Source organism: Ambystoma mexicanum, chromosome 3q, assembly GCF_040938575.1.
Source record: "Ambystoma mexicanum isolate Mex_15411 chromosome 3q, UKY_AmexF1_1, whole genome shotgun sequence".
Taxonomy (NCBI): domain Eukaryota; kingdom Metazoa; phylum Chordata; class Amphibia; order Caudata; family Ambystomatidae; genus Ambystoma; species Ambystoma mexicanum.
The window spans coordinates 1279632364-1279653273 of record NC_090926.1 but is presented as its reverse complement, the minus strand read 5'-3'; the positions used below and the strand labels follow the sequence as shown (position 1 = coordinate 1279653273).

Sequence of the window (20910 nt, the reverse complement as noted above, 5' to 3'; positions counted from 1 at the left end):
GTTATGGTATTCTGTTAAATGTCTTAATTTTGACACCTTACCACAGCGTTTTAAATGAGTGCTCTTTCCTGCTTATTTAGTTGGGAGTCGGCTTGTTTTGGGCTTCTTTTGCAGGGTCATTTGGCTTTTTTTTCTCGGGCCTGGCAGCGTGGGCAGCAATGGCGGCGGAAGAAGAAGATACGATGGTGGCCGTGCTCCTTGTGGGCACGAAAAACGAGATAAATACCATACCAGAGGTAAGTGTGCACACGTTTAGGGCACCTTTATTTATGTGGATGTGTATCTGGACACAATCTGGAGCACTGCGCACTCCACGAATATCGAGGGGCATGGAGGGGAGATGCGGGAAAAAAATAATCTTATTTCAAAGTCATGCTGGAAAGGAAGGAGGCTCTGACGGACTTATTCTGTGGCCCGAGGGACTGCTGAGGGAGGGTTAGAGAGGAATTCAGGAGGTGAGCCCCGGAGCAGTGTGCTGATCGAGAAACAAAGTTCACCCGTCAACACAAGCAGGCGCACTCGCCATCTAGCCCAGCACAACTATGAACTGGGGATTTATGGCACAGCCGGTTCCCCGTATGTCTCCTTCTCCCATTTCCAGGGCAGGGCACAACTGTAAACATCTGTCTACTGGGCAAAAGAGAATGGCAGTTCAATCTCACTGCTGTCTTTGAACGCGAAGCTTATCCTGTGTCATGCGTTACTTATTCACTTCAAACTGTTCAGCGCGCCATTAAAACCATCTAAACGCTGCGCCTGAGGGTTGAACACTAAACAGTTTGGTACCACAGTGACCGGAGCTGGATCTTTGAAGAAACCGTGCATGTATTGTAAAAACACATTGCAAAATGTTGCGGCCATTGACCACAGTACTGAAATTGCCAGAATCAATGACCCTGTAGAAGGGTCAGATGGGGTACTGGGTGTCACTGCCTGTTGGATCAAAGGACAGTGGCTCAGAGCAGGCAGGCAGCACGTGCATGGTCGAGAAACCCAGGTCTAAAAGGATGACTTAAGAGACCATCCTGGAGTCATCCGATGATCATCAAACTACATTAGAAGTCATTCCCACATCATCAGAAGTCATCACGCTGTTAAAGTCATCAGCAAATGTCTCAGAATGGTGGGTGATGAATTGGGGATGGGTTTAGGATGACTTGCTGATGATGCCAACATCATCCCTATTTTAGAAAACTCTTTGTTCCTGATGATTTTAGGATGACTTGCCGATTACGTCAAGAGCATCAACAGGTTTGCCCCAGATGATTCTGGGATGACCTGCTGATTACTTGAAGAGCATGTTAAGCCCTGATGATTTGGGGATAATTCTGGGATGACTTGCCGATTACTACAAGAGCATCACCATGAAACATGTTTATGTATCGCAAACTATTCTTAAAATTGGGCTTTTTTCGCTGCCGGCTGTCCCCGGGATAACCACAAGTTGGCGCCCCTGGTACTGGGTGCTGCACCGGGAAACATCCAAGATGTATTGAACATGTAAAACAAAACGTTTCATGAAGTAAAATATTTCCTGATATTTGTTCAGATTCAATATAGCCTGCATACGAAAGGAACACAATTGTAAAAAAAATAATACTTGTTACTATTTCAGTTCGTGCACACCATACTCATGTGTCCAGCAAATGGCAGCTTCTAAATACGTTCAGCACTATGACTATTAAAACACTATTTGAAATGCATACACAGCCAGTCTTACTGTTTTCGCTTGTGCAACATATAACCATTGTCCCCATTTGTACCCTGTACATCAAATTATATATATACTGGATAAGTGAACGAACTTGCTGTTGTTTGATGGGCTGATTTCCTGAAATGGCGTACGACCACAATATATATATATATATATATATATATATATATATATATATATATATATATATATATCATGGCCTGCTGTAGCGGCCATGTAGTTATGGTTAAGTTGCTAAACCCATAGGAAATTAACCATAACGTACCCTTAACAACTTAACAATGTTTTTTATTGAATGAATATATATATATATATATACACACACACACACACACACACACAGCACTGTGTAATAAAAATGCGTATCCGGGACACACAGATCGTTGAAAACGTGTAACTGTCCTAATTTTATGTTTGAATTCTGGGACTTGTAGTCTTGCCGTTGTAATGGCGCTACAAATCCCGGAATACAAATAAAAAAATATATAGGCATTGCCCTGTAGGCCAGTCCAGGCCTGGCAGCATCCTGGCAATGTAGACATGGCTCTCTTCATATGAAATCGTGCAGGTCAGGGCATGGGACCATTGGTGGAGGGCTTTGCAGTTCCCTCACTGGGCTGTCTCCATGTAGCTTTCATCTCGGGTCAGGTTGCCTTGGCAGACCTGCTGGGCTGCAGGTGCTCCATTTTTAAAATGTAAACTGCTTTTCACTTTACCGAAACATGGGCCCAATTCTGAAGTCCATGTAAAATTGGAAAAGTATTGTTCCTTGGTGGAACAACACTTTTCCTAAAAGCACCGTATTCTGTGACATTAAGAATGTGGGGGTACAGACATCAAAGCTTCCAGTGTCCCTAATATGGCCTGACAATGGCCATAGTGCCTCTGAGGAGTGCAGGACAGGCACTGCCTGGGGATTCTCCTTGCAGAGCGCGAAAAGGAGTTAAAATACGGTGCCTGTGAGGTATCGTTAACATCTATTGTGCAAGTCTTTCCTATGTAAGCTGCACATTTCCCAGATGGCTGTACCACTTTTCTGATTTACTGAAAGCATAAAGACACTTTTGTAAGTCAGAAATGGCAGAGTTTTGAGAAATGCTCAGAAATTAGAAAATGGCAGTTTTGAGAAATGTTCAAAGTGACACCTGAGAGAATTGTGTCTTTATTTAAAAGTTTTCAAGCTTCAGATTTTTTTTCCATTTATTTTGGATTTGGGGGATTTTTTCCAAGCAACGATTTGTTTGTCTTGGGCTGCAGGAGTTTTGGGGATTTTTTTACTGACTTCTTTCTCAGTAAAAACAAGCCACTAACACTACTTTTTATTTTAACTTAGTATATGTGTGTTTTCTCTATGTTTCTGAATTGTGCTGTTTCTTACTTTTGAAACCCACTCATGGCGTTTACATGTGCGCTTGCTTTTTTCGGTTAATTTGGGTGGGTCAGCTTGTTTTGGGCTTTTTTCGTACGGCGATGCAGCGCGTTTTTTCCTTCCACCTGGGAACACTGGACACCAGCTGAGCAATGGCGGACGAGATTCGAGCGTGGATCATGCTGCTGGGATCGATAAACAAAGCCAGAATCATTGGGTAAGGAGCTGATGTACACGTTTTAGGCTTTATTTCAGAGTGAGCCTTTTGCATAGTGAGGAGTGTGTCTCTCGGGAGCCACACAGGTTGTGTTGATTTATGAGGCAGACTCTGCCTTTGTAGTGCGCGCTCCCCACGTCCAGCGCCCCCATCCGCCTCCTTGGACCAGCGACGCCATTTCTCCGTGAGCCTCCAAGCAGGGAGCACTGTTGCAGACCCTTGGTGTATATCATATGTTCTCCTGCTAAAGGCCGGCACAGTGCGTTTATCTGCAGGACACCGGGATGTTTTCCTTCCCTGGATAACAGGCTGCTGGCACATTTCATTACTTTCACACGGCGCAGCTCTAACCTGCTTTACAAGTGATATTCAAGCAGGCTAGAGCTTTACAGGAGAACATATAATATACACACGTGTCTGCAACATTGTGCTCCATTGTTTTCATACGACTTCAATGATCCAGCGTCATATATGCCAGCTATGGCTTTTGGGAGTTTCAGTCCAAAACACATCAACGTACCATGCAGCTGCAATTGTACTCGGAGCTGGGATTGGGTGTATGTGTATCATAGGCAGTGTGGGAGGGAAGGGGTGCAGTGGGCGCGCCTAGACCTACTGCAATTGATTTACTGGCACAACTGCACTTTATCACAAAACCAGCTGAGTTTTCGGGAGGGGCCAATGTATAGGACATGACGCATGGGTGGCACCTCAAAGAAAAGGAGCCTACAGTCGTAAATCCTACTTTGGAAGCTGTGCAGTTAGAGCAGCATCTGTGGGGTTCGATGGGGGGGGGGGGGGGCTAATTTAATGAATATGTTGACCCAACTGTGCATTTTGAAAGCTCACTGAGGCCACGACTGTATTCAAAACGACCACATCCCTTTCAATTTACCCGCATTTGGCTGTCCTCTAAGAAATTCATACAGATTAAGAAAGTTCGTGCATATGTAGCCCCTTTTTCCCCAGGTCTAACTTGGGAGCCTGCACTTGAATGGGACAATAAGTGGGGGGGGGGGGGGGGGGGGGTTTGGAAAGATAGCCACAAGGATAACCTGAGGCGTTTCACACAGTACACATTAGCTCTACATCGTGTGCCATCATCTGGGTGTAGTTGGTCACAGCTGTTTCACTGCATTTGGTGAAAGGCCGTTTTGCCAGGTTTTTTTGCTGCATTTTTGTTATGGGGTTTGGGGTAGGGGAAAATTAAGTAATTGTGGGTGTTGGGAGTGCGCCCCCATAGATAAATGGGGCAAAATGGGCAGGCGCCGTGGTGGTCCATCTCCCCTTGAATCATCTTTCCCTTCCCTGTTGATGCTCTACATTCATGGCTGCCTCTCCCTTGCCAGATGCCTTAGAAATATTGCCTTCTGCTTTCCTTAATCGGCTGTTGCAAGACCCCCCCCTGTGGCATGGAACATGCACATTCGCAACCACTGGAATGTAAACATGTCTGTCTTCAGCACTTAGCAATGGCTGGTTTGCTTTCGTCTTTGCAATTTTTTTTGGCAAATGGCCTGAACGATGGCACATGAATGCGGTTGCACATTGATGGTGCCATTTCACGACCAGGTCCATTCCACTGAATGCCCAGCACCTCTGAAAAGCTGGTGGAGATGATTGATCAAACCGCAGTCGCTTTGACATCTGTGCAGAGCCTGCTGACGCAGGTTCGAATCCCGGCAGCCCCAAACTCAGCCTTTTATCCTTCCGAGGTCGATAAATGAGCACCACACACCGTGGGTAATAATAAGCAGCACTCGGATACCTGAGGGTTCGTAGCACTATATAAATGCTAAATTATTATTATTATTATCCTGGCTCAGTTTGTTGGATCAGCCTGACAAAAGCACAATGTTGTATTTGAACAGCAGAAGTAGTTATAAAGCAACATACATTTGAGTAAAATGGTTATTCTTTAGGGCAGGGGTGCACAACTGATTTTGACAGTTGGCCAAAAGTACCTTACATGATGGCTATAGTGGGCTGAAAAGTAAATGTGGGCGGGGCGGTAGGCGCAGCAGGCGTGGCGGGAGGCTTGGCCCCACCCCTCAACCAAACACTATGCCCCATGGCGCTCAACCAAACACTATGCCCCATGGCTCCCCCACCCCTCAACCAAACACTATGCCCCATGGCCCCCCCACCCCCAACCAAACACTATGCCGCATGACACCCACCCCTCAACCAAACACTATGCCCCATGCCACCAAGCATGCACCATGCATACATACTCATACAGACCCAAACCCCCCCACACCCAACTCGGCACACAAACTCACAAGCATACACCAATACACTATGCACCCATACAGACCCGAACTCCCCACCCCCCAACTCGGCACACAAACTCACAAGCATACACCAATACACTATGCACCCATACAGACTCGAACCCCCCCCACCCCCCAACTCAGCACACAAACCCACAAGCATACACCAATACACTATGCACCCATACAGACCCGAACTCCCACCCCAACTCAGCACACAAACTCACAAGCATACAGACCCCCAACTCACCATACAAACTCGCAAGCACATTCAGGCAGTCGCGACACACACTCCCCCTCCGCATCTCAACACACACTGCACTTGCACACAAACACATTCAGGCAGACCCGACACACACCCCACCGCTGCATCTCAACATACACTGAACTTGCACACAAACACATTCAGTCAGACCCGACACACACACCCCCTCCGCATCTCGACACACACTGCACTTGCACACAAACGCATTCAGTCAGACCCGACACACACCCCAACCCCGCATCTCAACATACACTGAACTTGCACACAAACACGTTCAGGCAGACGCGACACACACCCCAACCCCGCATCTCAACATACACTGGACTTGCACACAAAAACAAACATTCAGGCAGACCCGACACACACCCCACCCCCGGATCTCAACATACAAGCAGCACAAAGATCCAACAAACACACACGCTCGGAAGACAACAAAGACTTTCCTAATGGAGGGGGCCGATGCTGCTTGCCGGCCGCCCTCCATTAGGAAAGTCTTTGTTGCTGGCGGGCCGGACAAAACGGCATGGCTGGCCGCAACTGGCCCGCGGGCCTTATGTTATGCACCCATACTTTAGGGTATATCCTACTTTTTTCATCTTAACACTTCCAGACTTGTTCAGTTGCTTCGTTGAACTGCTTTGTGGCTGAAGGCAGACCTGGTTAAGACATTTTTTTTATCACAGCAGTAGTGGGTTTACAACTCCAATTAAGTAATTAACTCTTAGAATACTGCTTTGAAAATCACAGGCAGGCACTTTAAGCGCAGGCACTTTAAGCGCAAAGTCTGATAAGGCTTGATTAAAGTGAGCTCAAAGTTCCCATAAGGAGGTATTTTGGGAGGGGCAGGATCTGGGTGTAAATGGCCATAGGGATTAAAATGACCATGGGCAGTCAATATTTCGGCAAATAACCAAACGCCTACTGGCTTTGTGTGCCTAGGTGTTCACCATTTCAGAAGTTCAGGTAAGACTGGCACCTGCCCGAGACACTTCCATGGGTGGGTTCCTAACAAACTTCCTTACTTGCTGGGCTGTGTCTGGGTACCCATCTGGCTCCCTGCGCTGGTTCCGGGTCTTGGTAATTGTCATTAGAATGCGTACTGTATTAAAATGTGTAATATTAATATTTGTGCTATTATTTCAGCATACTGGGACACAGTGGATTCCTGTCAGCAGGTAGCAGTTGAGCACTGCTTGGAACTGGCCGTTCAGTGGATATAGAGGAGGCGGACAGGAGCCACAGAAAAAGTTTTCCCGATACAAATCCCAACCCTGGTCCATCAACTGCATCAGAGGTAAGTGCCATTGGAGTTAACCAAAAGTTGGTTTGTGCCCTTATGAAATAAATAAATGCTTTTTCTCTATCCAAATACTATCGGTTGTAGGCTTCTGTGTCTCCACCCCAATCTCAAACCCTCCTCCCCAACATTCCTATGAAGCCATAGGGCTTCTAGACGACTGTGTCAGAGGGTGGGAAAAGGTAGCTCAAATACTGTGGCTCATGTATTAACCGGTTATTGTCCATCACTCATTATATGCCCACATGCAAACATATTGCTTTGTCCATTACTTATGACCCGTTAAGCTTCAAATGTCATAGTGGTGTCCTATGTTATTTTTTTAGATTGTTACAAAAGCAAGCACGCACATAGTTAAATTCCCATAGGTATATAATATCGGCATCAGTTGGCCCGGGAGCCAAATTTAGCTCCTGGTAAGCATGGTGTAAAGCTAACCAGGCTCTTCAAGGCTACAAACAGGGCTAAATAGCCCCCAGCTCCGCTCAATTTCAAACCCTGTGTATTTGTTTTGCTTGTATGGCTCCTTTACCAATGCACTGTCCATGGGGGAAACACGAGATTGGTAATTTCTTCACAATATACCAATTATGGAAAGAAGATAAACGGAGAGCCACTTCCTGGGGAAGTGACACTAATCTATATTAAATTCTAAGGAATTGCCATGGTTTCAACCAGATTTACAGCTTTGAGAAATGTAGTAATTCGAATTACGAAAGCACATTAGAGGGTGTACAGTGAAAATTGCCTATGCTTTATTTCTCACAGCCATGTGTCAACCAAAAAGTACTTTGCTTGCTCTTTTCAAACTTTTTACACAAATCTTTTTTGCGTTTCAGAATGTATCCATGTTAAAGCCAGGGAAATGGGCTTTCCAGTACTCTCTGCATCCGAGTGCAGAAAAGCCCTCCAACACAAAATTGGGAACTACCGGATGAAGAAGGAGCCAAACCTCGTCTTTTCTACACAAGTGTAGTTCCACATTCCCTTGCTCTTTTGCCTCGTCCTGGATACTAGTGTGACTCCCTGGACTGGTTCTCTTTCCCCTCTCAACCTTGCTCCCTGGGCTGGTCCCCACCGGACTCGCTTGCTCCCTAGGCTGGGCCTGTATACTCGTGTGACACCCCTGGACTGGTTCCGTGTCCCCTATCACCCTTGCTCCCTGGGCTGGACCGAACCTGACTGGTTCTGGGTCCCCTCTCACCCTTTATTTTTAAATTGTGAAGCACCCGTGTTTGGGATTGCTACAGTTGTGTTTTTGTGCTATGTACACAGTGTCCGATTGAACCTCTGCCTCTTTTTAATAAATATAGTCGGGGAAAAAAAAACGTGTCGCTTCTTTTTAAATATAGTTTATATGCCATTACATGGTCTTGACTTTCATGGCCATTTTACCTAATTAGTCATCACTATTGTTCTAAAGGCAATTCAAAATGCAACTCTCTGAAATGGGCAGCAATTAAGCCACAGTGACGCTTTTAAAGCCCAATTCAACAAGGTGCACCAAATGTGTTTTTAAGCATTTCTTTTCAGGATTATAGTAAACATTATTTTTGTTAAAACTCCTAAATTTATTTCCAGCTCATAAACCGAAACAATGCCTATATTGTTAAAGAATATTTTTGGGATTGCTTTGTTGTTTTGATTTGTAAAGTATTATTTGGTGACTACATTAATTGCTTTTGGATTTCAAAAGGTTTATTTGGGGATTGCATTGCATTGCTTTTGGATCTCTACGAGGGTACATTTAGCCAAAAGGAAGCCAGATGTAATCCGTTGCTTTTGTATTTATTTAGGGATGGCACTGCTTTAGGATTTTTATAGGATTGTTTGGGGATTGCATTGTTTTTGGATTTTTAGTGGATTGTTTGGGGATTGGATTGTTTTTGGATTTTTAGTGGATTGTTTGGGGATTGGATTGCTTTTGGATTTTTAGTGGATTGTTTGGGGATTGGATTGTTTTTGGATTTTTAGTGGATTGTTTGGGGATTGGATTGTTTTTGGATTTTTAGTGGATTGTTTGGGGATTGGATTGTTTTTGGATTTTTAGTGGATTGTTTGGGGATTGGATTGTTTTTGGATTTTTAGTGGATTGTTTGGGGATTGGATTGTTTTTGGATTTTTAGTGGATTGTTTGGGGATTGGATTGTTTTTGGATTTTTAGTGGATTGTTTGGGGATTGGATTGTTTTTGGATTTTTAGTGGATTGGATTGCTTGGATTGTTTTGGGATTGCATTCCACTGAGGATTGCTAATTAACATATTTCAGGGTGCATGAAGCCAAAAAGAAGCCAAAAGCAATCCTCTCAGTACAATGGGAGTTTCTGGAGTTAAATAGGATTTAAAGAGGATTTAAATGTTTGGGAAAATCCAGTAGCAATCCACTTTCAATCCAGATTTTTTTGGTAGGGTTGGTCACTTCCTGCCTTGCTTCCGCCTCTTGAGCCCTTGGCTGTGAATCATTCGGGCCCCAGAGAGATCTCACTGCTACGTCATTTCCTGTTTCGCCATTTGAACCCTGAGCCCTTAGCCATGACACATCTCGCACTAACTGCCACGTCATTTCCTGTTTCTTCTTTGTAGCTGTGCCCATGGCCAGGATCTTGTTCCCTCCCAGTTCCATATCATGTATTCTTTTGCTACCCAGGCGATGACATTGTGCCAGTGGGGCTTAGCTGAGGTGGGGGGCCCTGGGCCAAACGGGCTTTCCGCCCTGACAGGCACCCCATGACATTGGCAACATCACTGCACCTGTGCTGTGACATTATTAGCATGTGCCAGGGCCTCTCATTGAACGACTCATCTTTGGCTGGTGCCAGGCACTGGGCACCTCACCAGAGGCCCTGTATCTGCGGTATCTACAGTTTCTAGGGCTAGACAGCTGAAGGCACCCGGTGGCGCCAACTTTTCCTGGGTCAAGTAAACTCACGTATGCCCGCTCAAAATGGATGGGCTTGGTGGGCATTACACAAGACGTGTCCACATTTTTCATCTTCCTCCAGCCAAATACCTTTGTTTTTCAAAAAGATGAACAGTGGCTATATAAATAATAATTAATTAATGTGCAAGACCAGGATTCGAACCTGTGCTGCTCTGTGTTTTCGCGCTTAGAAGACAAACGAGTTGCCTATGAGCTATCCTCCTACCCACAGACTGACTGCTTTTTATTGCTTTCTGGACTAGGTTCACAGAAAATACTTTCATCTTCTCTTAACAATATACCCAAAAGCTCCACACTGCATAACAGGACACTGCAGCTAATTGAGAGCGTTGTCTGACTCCGCTTTGATTGGGAAAGAAATCTGATAACCATCCATTCGCTATTTTTATACTTTCAATATTATCAGGGAGGTTGCCTGCCCCCCTCACGGTTTAACGTTTCCATCAAGTCTCTTTACGATCTCTTAAACAACCTGAAGTTACAGTTTTCAAACTATGCGGACGACACACAGCTCCTCATGCAATTGAGCGGAAACTATGAGCAGGATACAGGACAGTTGAATCATATATACGATTTGATTAACACCTGGATGTTAGGGAGACTTCTCCAGAATGGCTAATTTCCCTTACCTACTAAGTCCCTCTGCAGCTTTGCTGGATTTCTAGGATTTTTTTTTCACCTGGTAAGAGTGTGAGCCTTTTTTCCCACTCTTACATGTGTTTTTCTGTGTGTGTTTAACATGTTTGTGTTCATAGACTGTGGAGCCTCACCTACTCCATAGGCATCATCTTTTTACTGTGTGTCACACAGCACCTTTAGTGCAGTGACACAGGGATGTCTTTTTCAGACTTCCCACTTTAAACTCCATTTTCTGGGACCGACTACTGTCTCCCAGAACATGTAAATTTGCCATTGACTTTATTAGTCTTTTTAAATTCACAGACCCAGTACAAACTATCTTCCATAGAGTACTGGAAAGGGTTAATAGTGATCCCTTTCTGTCTCTCATGGAACATGATTTTGTTCCCCTTTCTCTAAGATTTGGCTGGTGGCCGTGGTATCTACCATATTTTTAATACCGCGGACTATGCAATAGTCTTGGTACTGTTTTAGGCTATTTTAGTAGCCTCGAACTTTAATCCGCTGGACCCCATTTACTTTTATTTGGTTCCGGCTGGGTTTATTCTCCATTTCTTTTTGTAAAGGTCTTTCTCGTGTTTTACTCTGCACGCCAAACCAGGTTTGGTTCCTTTGTTCGCCGTCCTTTGGCGGGCTTCTGCACAGAAGCCCTCCTTAGGAGCCTGAGAGTCTAAGTAGACAGGATGTGAGGGAGGGGTTTTAGGACCCCTGCACAGGGTCTTCTTGGAGACCCAAGTCGCACTCTTGTTTGATTGGCTAGGTGACTGTCCTGCCAGGACAGCCACTCTGCTGTGTGATTGACAGCCAGGCTGTGTGAATGGGGGAAAACTGCATAAAAAGCAGGTCTCTGGGACTTGGAAGGCAGAGTCGCTACAGGATCGAGAGAACCTTAGAGAAGCTGAAGGAAGAGGACTGCTGCAACTACTGAACCGCCCGGTGAAGCCCTGCTGCAGGTCCGAATCTCCTACACTTCGACGACAGAGAAGATCTGCAAGGAATCTTCTTCCCATGGGCTGGTGGGACCAACCCGTTTGCCAAACACCAAGCAAGGCCTCCCTCCCCTGGTCGAATTTGCTGTGCATCGCTGCAGTGAATCGGATAGCCAGGTGGACCGGACCCTGTTTGGGTTTTAAGGAGCACACCTTTTATTCGTTGCTTTGCTCTGCTGCTGGTTTCTTCTCTGGCCAGTGCAGGACCCTCCAGCCTTCCTACTTCGTGTTAGTCCGACAGTCGCTTCAGGAACCGTGAGCCTGCAGGACCTGCCAGGAACGTCTGACTCAGCTACAGTCTTCTTCATCTTCTAAGGTACTGTTCAAACCCGGTTGTTCGTTCCGTCCGACCGCAGTGAATGTGTTTTAAATCTTTCACCAGTCTGAGGGTTTGTCCTTCTCTACTCTTTTAAATAACATTTCCTTCGACCAACTTTGTTTCAAACTCTTGGCAAAGACTTAACTGCAAACTACTCTGAACTGTGTGATCCTCTGCAAAGACTCTGAACCATTAACAGTGGCCCAGGCCTATTGATTTGAATCCTCATTGTAATAAGCCTTTTCTAGCTTGCCCTGTCTACTTACTTGTTGGTGCTGTTTGATTTTGTATAACCTTGTCTTTACCTCCCTTTATAAATTGCTGGCTTGCCATTTTGCTCACACTTCATTTTGAGCTTAACTTGTCCAGAATTGATTGGGCGTTGTGTAGTATATTAAGATTGTGATTTTTCTGCTGCTTTACTTAGTGAACTGTTTGACAAATGATTGTGTAAATAAATGTATTTTCTTTTACTCAGAAACCTTGAGTCAGTGTTTGTTTGAACCATAGCAATTGCTGTCCTTTGTGTAACTTCTGATACTGCTCACTTTACTCTTGAGATAAGTCTGCCTGCTCAGCTATTGCTACCACTTTACTCTGTAGTACAGGCTTGTACCAAAGGTGAATCTGTACTGTCACTTGTAGTCTTAATTGTTTGTGGTGTTCCCAAAGGGTACTGCATATGATTCTGCCTAACACTGGTGTACAGCGGTGATTACACTTAGAGTGCTGCTATTACCTTGGATCAACTAACCACAAGGCTAAACATCACTCAAAAGCAATATTAATCATGTCTGATATGGAAAGCTACAGTCAGGAGACCCTCCTTAGTTACTTTGTGGATTATTTAAAAAATCTGTGTAGAGAAAGGAATCTCTCTGATGAAGGCAAAAAGTCTGAATTGATTGAAAGGTTGTTAGAGAAACAAAGTCTGGAGGATGAGTCTGAAATATCTGATCCTCCAGCAAATGTGGAAAATGATGAGGATGATAATGTATCAGTTATTACGGATGAGTTAGAAGAGGCAGATGTGTCTCACAATGTAGACCTCACTGCTCCTCTACCTGCTCAGCAACCTCAACCTTTATCCACTGGGACCCCATCAGGTCCTACACTCAGTCCTGAATTCATTGCTCTAGAAAAGATGAGGCTTGAATTGGAATTCAAACATATTCATGCTCAAACTGAACAAAAGCAGCAAGAACTTAAGCTCAGAGAAATGGAGTTGAATCATGCACTGGAAATGAAGAAATTGTCTATTGAAAATGCTTCTCTCCCAGAGTCTTCTAGGGCTTCCAGTCCTAAGAGACCCCGTATGCCTAAAGACATTGTTGGTATGTAGGAGGCTAATCTTGATCATTTGGATTGGTTAACAATGTTTGAGTATAACCATGGCATTCAAGACATTACAGGGAATCAGTTGCTTCCTTGACTCTTCTCTAGGCTACCGCCTGTTGCATCTGATGTTGTGATGGAGTTGGGGGAGGTGGATACGATGGATTATGAGTGTGTGAAGCTAGCTTTAATTGCTAGGTTTGGGAAGACCCCTTCCCAGTACCTTAAGAGGTTTAGGACCCTCAAAAAGCATGATGGTACCCCTTGGGCTACCTGGGTGATTGAAAGTTTGAAAAACCTAGAGGGATGGATTAAGGGTTACAGGGTTAACACTTATGAAGGAATGAAGAATCTTGTAATGTTGGAGTCAATTTATGATGCCTGCTCTCCTGAGCTCAGACAGCACTTGGCTGATTCAAAGGAATTAGATTCCAGGAAGTTAGCTAAAGCTGCTGACTTGTGGGTTGCCAACAGGGCTACTCACAAGAATTCTGGGGCAACTCAGAAGAAGGATGAGGGAAAGCAGCCAAAGAAAGATAACAAGGAGAATTCTAATACCTCCAATCCAAAAGAGGGCCCTAAACAAAACAATAAGGGTAAACCACAAGCGAAACCGAATCAGGCTAGTGCACCATCTGGACCCAAAACAGATGGAGGTCAGAAAAAAACCCATTCCTCAAAACATTTGGGAAATGTTATGTTTGTGGGTCAACTGACCATGTGAAAGGGGATCCCAGATGTAAGGGTAAACCTTCAGGGGTCCACACTGTCTCCTTAGCCTTCTCCCCAGAGGAAGAAGTACCTATGGCAAGTGGAAACTTTCACCTACTGGCTGATGAACCCATGAGAGTCTCAACTAGTGTTTCTTTAGTGTCCCTGGGTTTGTGGGAACAACAGAATTTAGATGTCTATAATTCCATCCAAAATAATACTAAAGAGTATTATAAGACAGTGTCCTAGTGAATAGTCAGGAGACCCCTGACATTAGAGGCACTGGAGCCAGCATAACTGTGGTGGATAAATCGTTTTTCAAGGTGGAGGATGTTGCTAAGGAACCCAAACGCCTCACCAAGTTAGCTGGAGGCCCTGTGTAGATGCTTCCTCAGTTACCAGCTCTCATCCAGTGCAATGACATGACTGTCAAGACACCTGTTAGTGTGCAGAGTGATGTGTCTGGGAGAGTTCTGTGGGGTAATTTCCTGAACACTCTTGGAATTGTGTCTAGTACCCCCAGGCCTCCCAGTAAAAGGAAACAGGAGCTCACTAGGCCTGCGAGGGAGAGGACCTTGAGAGGGTCTCCAGGGGAATTGATAGAGAAAACTATCACCCCCAGTCCACAGGAATTGCTCACTGCTATTTCAGGGAAGAAAGAGGCAAAGGGGAAACCCAAGACCTCCAAGAAGAAAGCAGATAGCACCCCTGTGCTACCAACAAGGACATCCCCAAGATTGTCCAAAGTCACACCTGTGACCCCTCCACCTGCTGAGGCTGAGGTACAACCCTGTGTGGTTGAGCCAGCTTCTGAAGAGTCAGATCTGGAAGAAGACACAACTCTAGTTGGAGATCTGGATCCCGTTCACCATCCTGAGCTGCAGTCGTTACTGGCAGAAGGTGGACCCAACAAGGCAGACTTCAGCAGAGGACACAGAGAGTGTCCTACTCTTGAAGGTCTTCGACAACAGGTAGCTTCTCAGCTTGATAGGCAAGAAGCTGGGAAACATAGGTTGCACTGGGAAGATGGCCTCTTCTACAGTGAACCGACTGAGTCTATCCCTGGGGACTGCAAAAGACTTGTAGTGCCCCTAGAAAACACACTCCAGTACCTACAGTTGGCCCATGAGATACCTTTGGCTGGTCATTTGAGTTTCAAAAAGACCAAGAAAAGGCTCTCTTTATACTTGTACTGGCCCAAGATGGGTTCAGACGTTGACACATTTTGTAGAAGCTGTCACACTTGCCAAACCTCTGGCAAGAGTGGAGCCAAGAATGTGGCACCCTTGGTGCCTCTCCCAGTGGTGGGAGTTCCTTTTTAGAGGGTGGGCATTGACATTGTTGGTCCCCTTGACCCTCCCACATCTTCATGAAACAGGTTTATCCTGGTTGTAGGGGATCATGCTACTAGGTATCCTGAAGTAATACCTATGAGGACTGTTACGATCAGGCTGTGGCTAAGGCTCTACTTGGTATTTTTACCAGAGTAGGGTTTCCTACGGAAGTGATATCCGACAGGGGATCCAATTTTATGTCCCATTACATGCAAGCCATGTGGAAAAACGGTGGTGTCACTTACGAGTTCTCTACAGCCTACCATCCACAGACAAATGAACTGGTAGAGAGGTTTAATAATACTATGAAGAGCACGACAGGTGCTTTAGAGGAACCCCTTAAAAGAAAATGGGACCTTCTACTGCCATGCCTACTCTTTGCTTATAGAGAAGTGCCTCAGGAGGGAGTTGGATACAGCCCCTTTGAACATCTCTATGGCCATCCAGTCAGAGGTACATTGGTCCTGATTAAGGAGGGGTTGAAGAGTGCTCCTTCCCCCAAGCCAGTCAGAGTGACTGACTATGTGATAGGTCTCCGGAGGAGAATGTCACACATGATGGCAGAAGCAAGTGATAACTTGAAAGCAGGTCAGGCTCTGGTCAAACATTGGCATGACCAGAAGGCCAACATGGTTGAGTTTACTCAAGACCAGCTTGTACTAGTTATGGTGCCAACAAGGCAGAGGGCCTTGCAGGACAAATGGATAGGACCCTTCAAGGTTGTGAGCAAACTTGGAGAGGTGAACTATCTGGTGGATTTAGGAAGACCAAAAGAGGCTCCCAGAGTCTTTCACACCAACCGTTTAAAGGCATATGTCTCGAGACCAGATGAGGGAGCTTTCCTTCTAGCTTCAGCTCAAGAGGAGGAGGAGAGTGAACCTCTACCTGACCTACTCAGAGGCCAACATTTAGATGAGAAGATAGAAGGAGTTAATCTCTCTTCTAATCTGACATCTGAACAACAGGAAGAGTGCACGTTTCTGTTAAATCAGTTTGCCTCCCTGTTTTCACTTTGAACAGGCTTGACCCCTTGGGGCCAGCATGATATTCTAACTGGTAACTGTTTACCCGAGGTTACAGAATGCCAGAACATGTAAGATCCCACATAAAGGAAGAGGTCAACAAGATGCTTGATCTCGGGGTTATAGAGCCATCTACAAATCCATGGTCTAGTCCAGTTGTACTAGTACCAAAGGCAGGATCCAAGGAGTTGAGATTCTGTGTGGACTATAGAGCTCTAAATGCAGTCAATAAGACCGATGCCCATCCTTTACCAAGGACAGATGAACTGGTGGATAAACTTGGTGCAGCCAAGTACCTCAGTACATTTGATCTGAAGTCAGGCTATTGGCAAATAGCCCTGACAGACCATGCCAAGGAGAAAACTGCATTCTCAACCCCAGCAGGCCTCTACCAGTTTAAGGTTATGCCTTTTGGTTAAAAGGATGCACCTGCTACATTTCAGAGGATGGTCAATCAAGTTCTGAATGGGATGGAGGACTTCTGCATGGCATACTTGGATGATATTGCAGTGTTCAGCCCTAAACGACACTCTTCAATTAACTGTTAGCTCACCGTATGTACTTGCTCACAGCTATGCCTTCTGCACCTATTGTACAAGCACCATAATGCCACCTCATGCTGTATGTGTTTATGTGACTACTGTAACTAAGATATGAACTTCTACTGTAACAAGCGCCACAATGCCCACAGGCTGCTGTGTGCTTAACGAATGTGAATACATAAACAAATAAATAAATAAATACTTGGAAAGAACATGTTGATCACTTAGGATATGTTTTTCAGGCTCTTGAGCAGGCCCATCTGACCATAAAGGCAAGCAAATGTCAAATTGGTCAGAGCAAAGTAGTCTACCTTGGTCATGAGGTAGGAGGAGGTGAAATAAGGCCATTGCCTAGCAAAGTACAAGTTGTACAAAACTGAGCCACCCCTACTACTCAAACCCAAGCGAGAGCCTTCCTAGGTCTCACTGGGTATTACAGGAACTTCGTAGAGAACTATGGGACCATAGCTTCTCCACTGAATGTAATCTCCTTTCCAAAATTCCCTAAAAAGGTTAGATGGAATGAGGAGTGCAATCAGGCCTTTGAAAACCTGAAGAAAGCCCTTTGTCAAGCTCCAGTCCTAAGAGCTCCTGATTATCACCAACCCTTCATTGTACAGACAGATGCATCCAATGATATGATATGATATGATATGGCATTTGTAACGCACCTATACACAAGTATTTCAAGGTGCGACGAGGCAGGGAGGGGGGAACAAGGGGAGACAGACAAACGATCCTACTAGGCCAGGTGTCATTCAGATCGCGCAAGTGCATGGGTAGAGGGGACGGGAAAAAGTGCAATGGGGAAAGGGAGAGGGGAAAGTGCAGTACAAAGTGATTAGTAAAATACAAGATAAATAGTAAGGGCCAGCTGGTGGCAAGTGCAGTATAAGTGCAGACAAGTGCTGTTAAGGGGGCTGTATGGATACAGAGACAGTCCCGCAGTGCAGGGGTTGCCAGGGAGGCAGTGCAGGGGAGAGTGGCTGGGCCAGGGACCAAGATTGGTGAGTGGCCCAGTTGCTGATTCAGTACAGTTTCAGTGATTTAGCAGGGGATAGGGGGTGAGAAAGCAGAAGCAAAGAGAAAGGTTTTGAGGTGCTTCCGGAACAGGAGATGGTTCTCCTCAAGTTTCAGGGAGGCAGGAAGGTTTTTCCAGAGGGAGGCCCCTGCTGCGGAGAGAGATCTCCCCCCAACTCGTTGCTTGGAGAAGCGGCTGACCCTGAGGGAGTTGTTGGCGGATGAGCGAAGAGCTCGGAAAGGAAGATATTTAGGAAGAGAGAGTTGAAGGTATTTTGGCCCAAGGCCCCAGAAGGTCTTGTGGACAATGCAGAGGGTTTTGAACTTTATCCTCGCAGCCACAGGGAGCCAGTGTAGCGATTTCAGTCCTGGAGAGATACGGTCCCTGGGCTTGAGGCCAACGACAAGTCTCGCAGTCCTGTTCTGGATGAGTTGCAGCGGGCGGAGAGTAGAGGCAGGCAGATTTAGATAGAGGCTGTTACAGTAGTCCAGCTTCAAGAGAACCAGGGCTCTGGAGACAGTGAGCTTCTGGGGGAAGGAGAGGAAAGGCAGAATACCTCTGAGGAGGTGCAGCTGGTAGTGTGACTTCTTAGAAACGTCAGAAATGTGAGGAGAGAAGGAGAGTGTGGAGTCGAAGATGACCCCGAGGTTTTTTGCCTTGCAGGTAGGAGCAGGAAGAGGGCCAAGTGAGGCCGGCCAGAGCGCTGCAGGGAGGGAGGGAGTGGGTGTGCCGATGAGTAGAATCTACTGGCATTAAGGTAGAGGTTGTTGGCGGCACACCATTCCTGGATAGCAGAAAGACAGTCAGAGATGAGGGAAGGAGAGGAGGAGGCCGAGGGTAGCCTGAAAATGAGCTGGGTATCATCTGCATAGCACTGAAAGTTGGGGCAGAGAGCAGAGATGCGGATTGCAAGAAGTGCCAGATACTGGTTGAACAGCCAGGGAGAGAGGTTAGAACCCTGGGGGACACCACAGGTAGAGAAAAAGATGTCAGAGAGGAAAGACCCCAGTTGTACCTGGGAGGGTCGATTTGAGAGGAAAGAGGTCAGCCAAGCCAGAGCCTGACCAGTGATACCCAGGTTATCACGGAGACGGTTCAGCAGGATGGTATGGTTGACAGTGTCAAAGGCAGAAGAGAGATCGAGCAAAATGAGAACACATGGAATGTTAGAGTCAAGGTTCGAGAGTAGATCCTCACGGATGTTCAGGAGAGCAGTTTCCGAGCTTCTGGTGGCTCTGAAGCCAGACTGATGGTCATGAAGGCTACCAACAGATTCAGCATGGAGATTAAGCTGGGAGATGGCCAGTTTCTCCAGGAGCTTGCCCAGGAAGGGAGTGATAGAGATTGGGCGATAGTTAGCTGGGCAGGAAGGGTCGGAAGAGGGTTTCTTAAGAAGGGGGTGCACAAGGGAGTGCTTGAGAGTGGATGGGAAGACTCAAGAGGCGAAGGAGTGGTTGCAGAAGTCAGCAAGGGCAGGAGCCAAGCAGTCGATGTGGTCTTTGATAGTTTTGGAGGAACAGGGGTGGACCTGTTTTGACGAGACTTTCATAGATCGGACTTGTCTCGAAACCTCGTCAGCAGAAAAAAGGGGAAAGGCAGAGAAGGGGAGAGGAGGGGTGGCTGCAGAAGGGCCAAAGGAAGAGCAGGGAATAGAGGGAGGGAGGTGATAGGAGGAGAGTGAGGACAGGATGTCCTGAGTTTTAGAGATGAAGTGAGAGGCCATTGCAGTGCAGAGGGCCTGGGAGGGGACAGGCGAGGTAGAGACTGCAGCAGGGTTGGCCAGCTCCTTGCAGATTTTAAAGAGTTTGGCTGAGTTGTTAGATGCCGCAGAGATGCGGGCTTGGATAAGGGCTCTCTTCTTGGTGAGAACGGAGAGCCGGTATTGCCTTTGGAGCAGGCGACAGGCCAGTTTGTCAGAGGATGCACATGAAGCACGCCATTTCCTCTCTGCCACCCTGCACTTGCGTTTAAGGGTGACGAGATCCAAGTCATACCAGGAGTTGCATTTGGCTTTGGGCTTCAGGCGGATTCTCATGACAGGGGCAAGGATATCAAGAGTATCAGATATAGCAGAGTGGAGAGAGGAGAGGGCTGTATCAGGATGGGAGTCAGCCGAGGGGGAAAGAGGGGGCGAGAAGGTGGCAGCGAAAGCCTCAACTGACACACGCTTCATGGGTCGGTTTACCGAGAAGGAAGGTGGCAGTGATGAGGGTGGCTTTGCCTGTGGGTTAGGGAGGGTGAGGTGGGAAGAAAGGAGAAAGTGATCACTCCAGGAGAGAGGAGTGGAGAGCGGGACAGAGACGGGAAGGTCAGAAGAGATCAGGGCATCTAGAGTGTGCCCTGCAGAATGGGTCGGCCCAGACGGGAGAATGGAGAGTGAGAGAGAGTCGCAGAGGTCGCGAAAGAGTCCAGAGGGGGGACAGGAGGCATCCAGGTGGATGTTGAAGTCTCCAAGAACGAGGAGTTGAGTGGTTGAGGACAGGAGTGAGGAGGAGAGGTCCGCCCACTCGGAGAGGAAGGAGGAAATTTGACCAGGTGGCCGATAGATAGTAGCAATGGTAAGGGAATGGCTAGGAGATAGAGAGAGTCGGCAGACAAGACATTCAAAAGAGGAGTAGGTCTGCGTGGGAATAGCAGTGGCAGGAATCCACTCAGGGAAGATAAGGGCCACCCCCCCAGCACGGCAGAGCCTGGGAACGGAGAGGATCTTGTAGCCGTCAGGTAGGAGTGTGTCAAAGCTGGTGACAGAGCTGGCAGTGAACCATGTCTCAGTGAGACCGAGTATGTCAAGGTCCAGTTCCTCAAGAAGGCGGCAGATATCAGAGGACTGTTTGACGGCAGAGCGAGAGTTAAGAGTGGCAATGTGGAGAAGGTTGCCATCTTTAAAGGACTTTCGGGGAGGGGGACAGATCAGAGGTACGC

At 46.5% G+C, this 20910-nt stretch overlaps 1 long non-coding RNA gene across 1 annotated transcript; it reads left to right on the top strand.

Annotated features, from left to right (window-relative positions):
• The first annotated feature begins 3149 nt into the window (after positions 1-3149).
• On the top strand, positions 3150-8463 carry LOC138447876 (uncharacterized). Its single transcript, XR_011259965.1, has 3 exons — positions 3150-3300; positions 6982-7132; positions 7975-8463. It is a non-coding gene; the product is annotated as an uncharacterized lncRNA (long non-coding RNA).
• The last annotated feature ends 12447 nt before the right edge of the window (positions 8464-20910 follow it).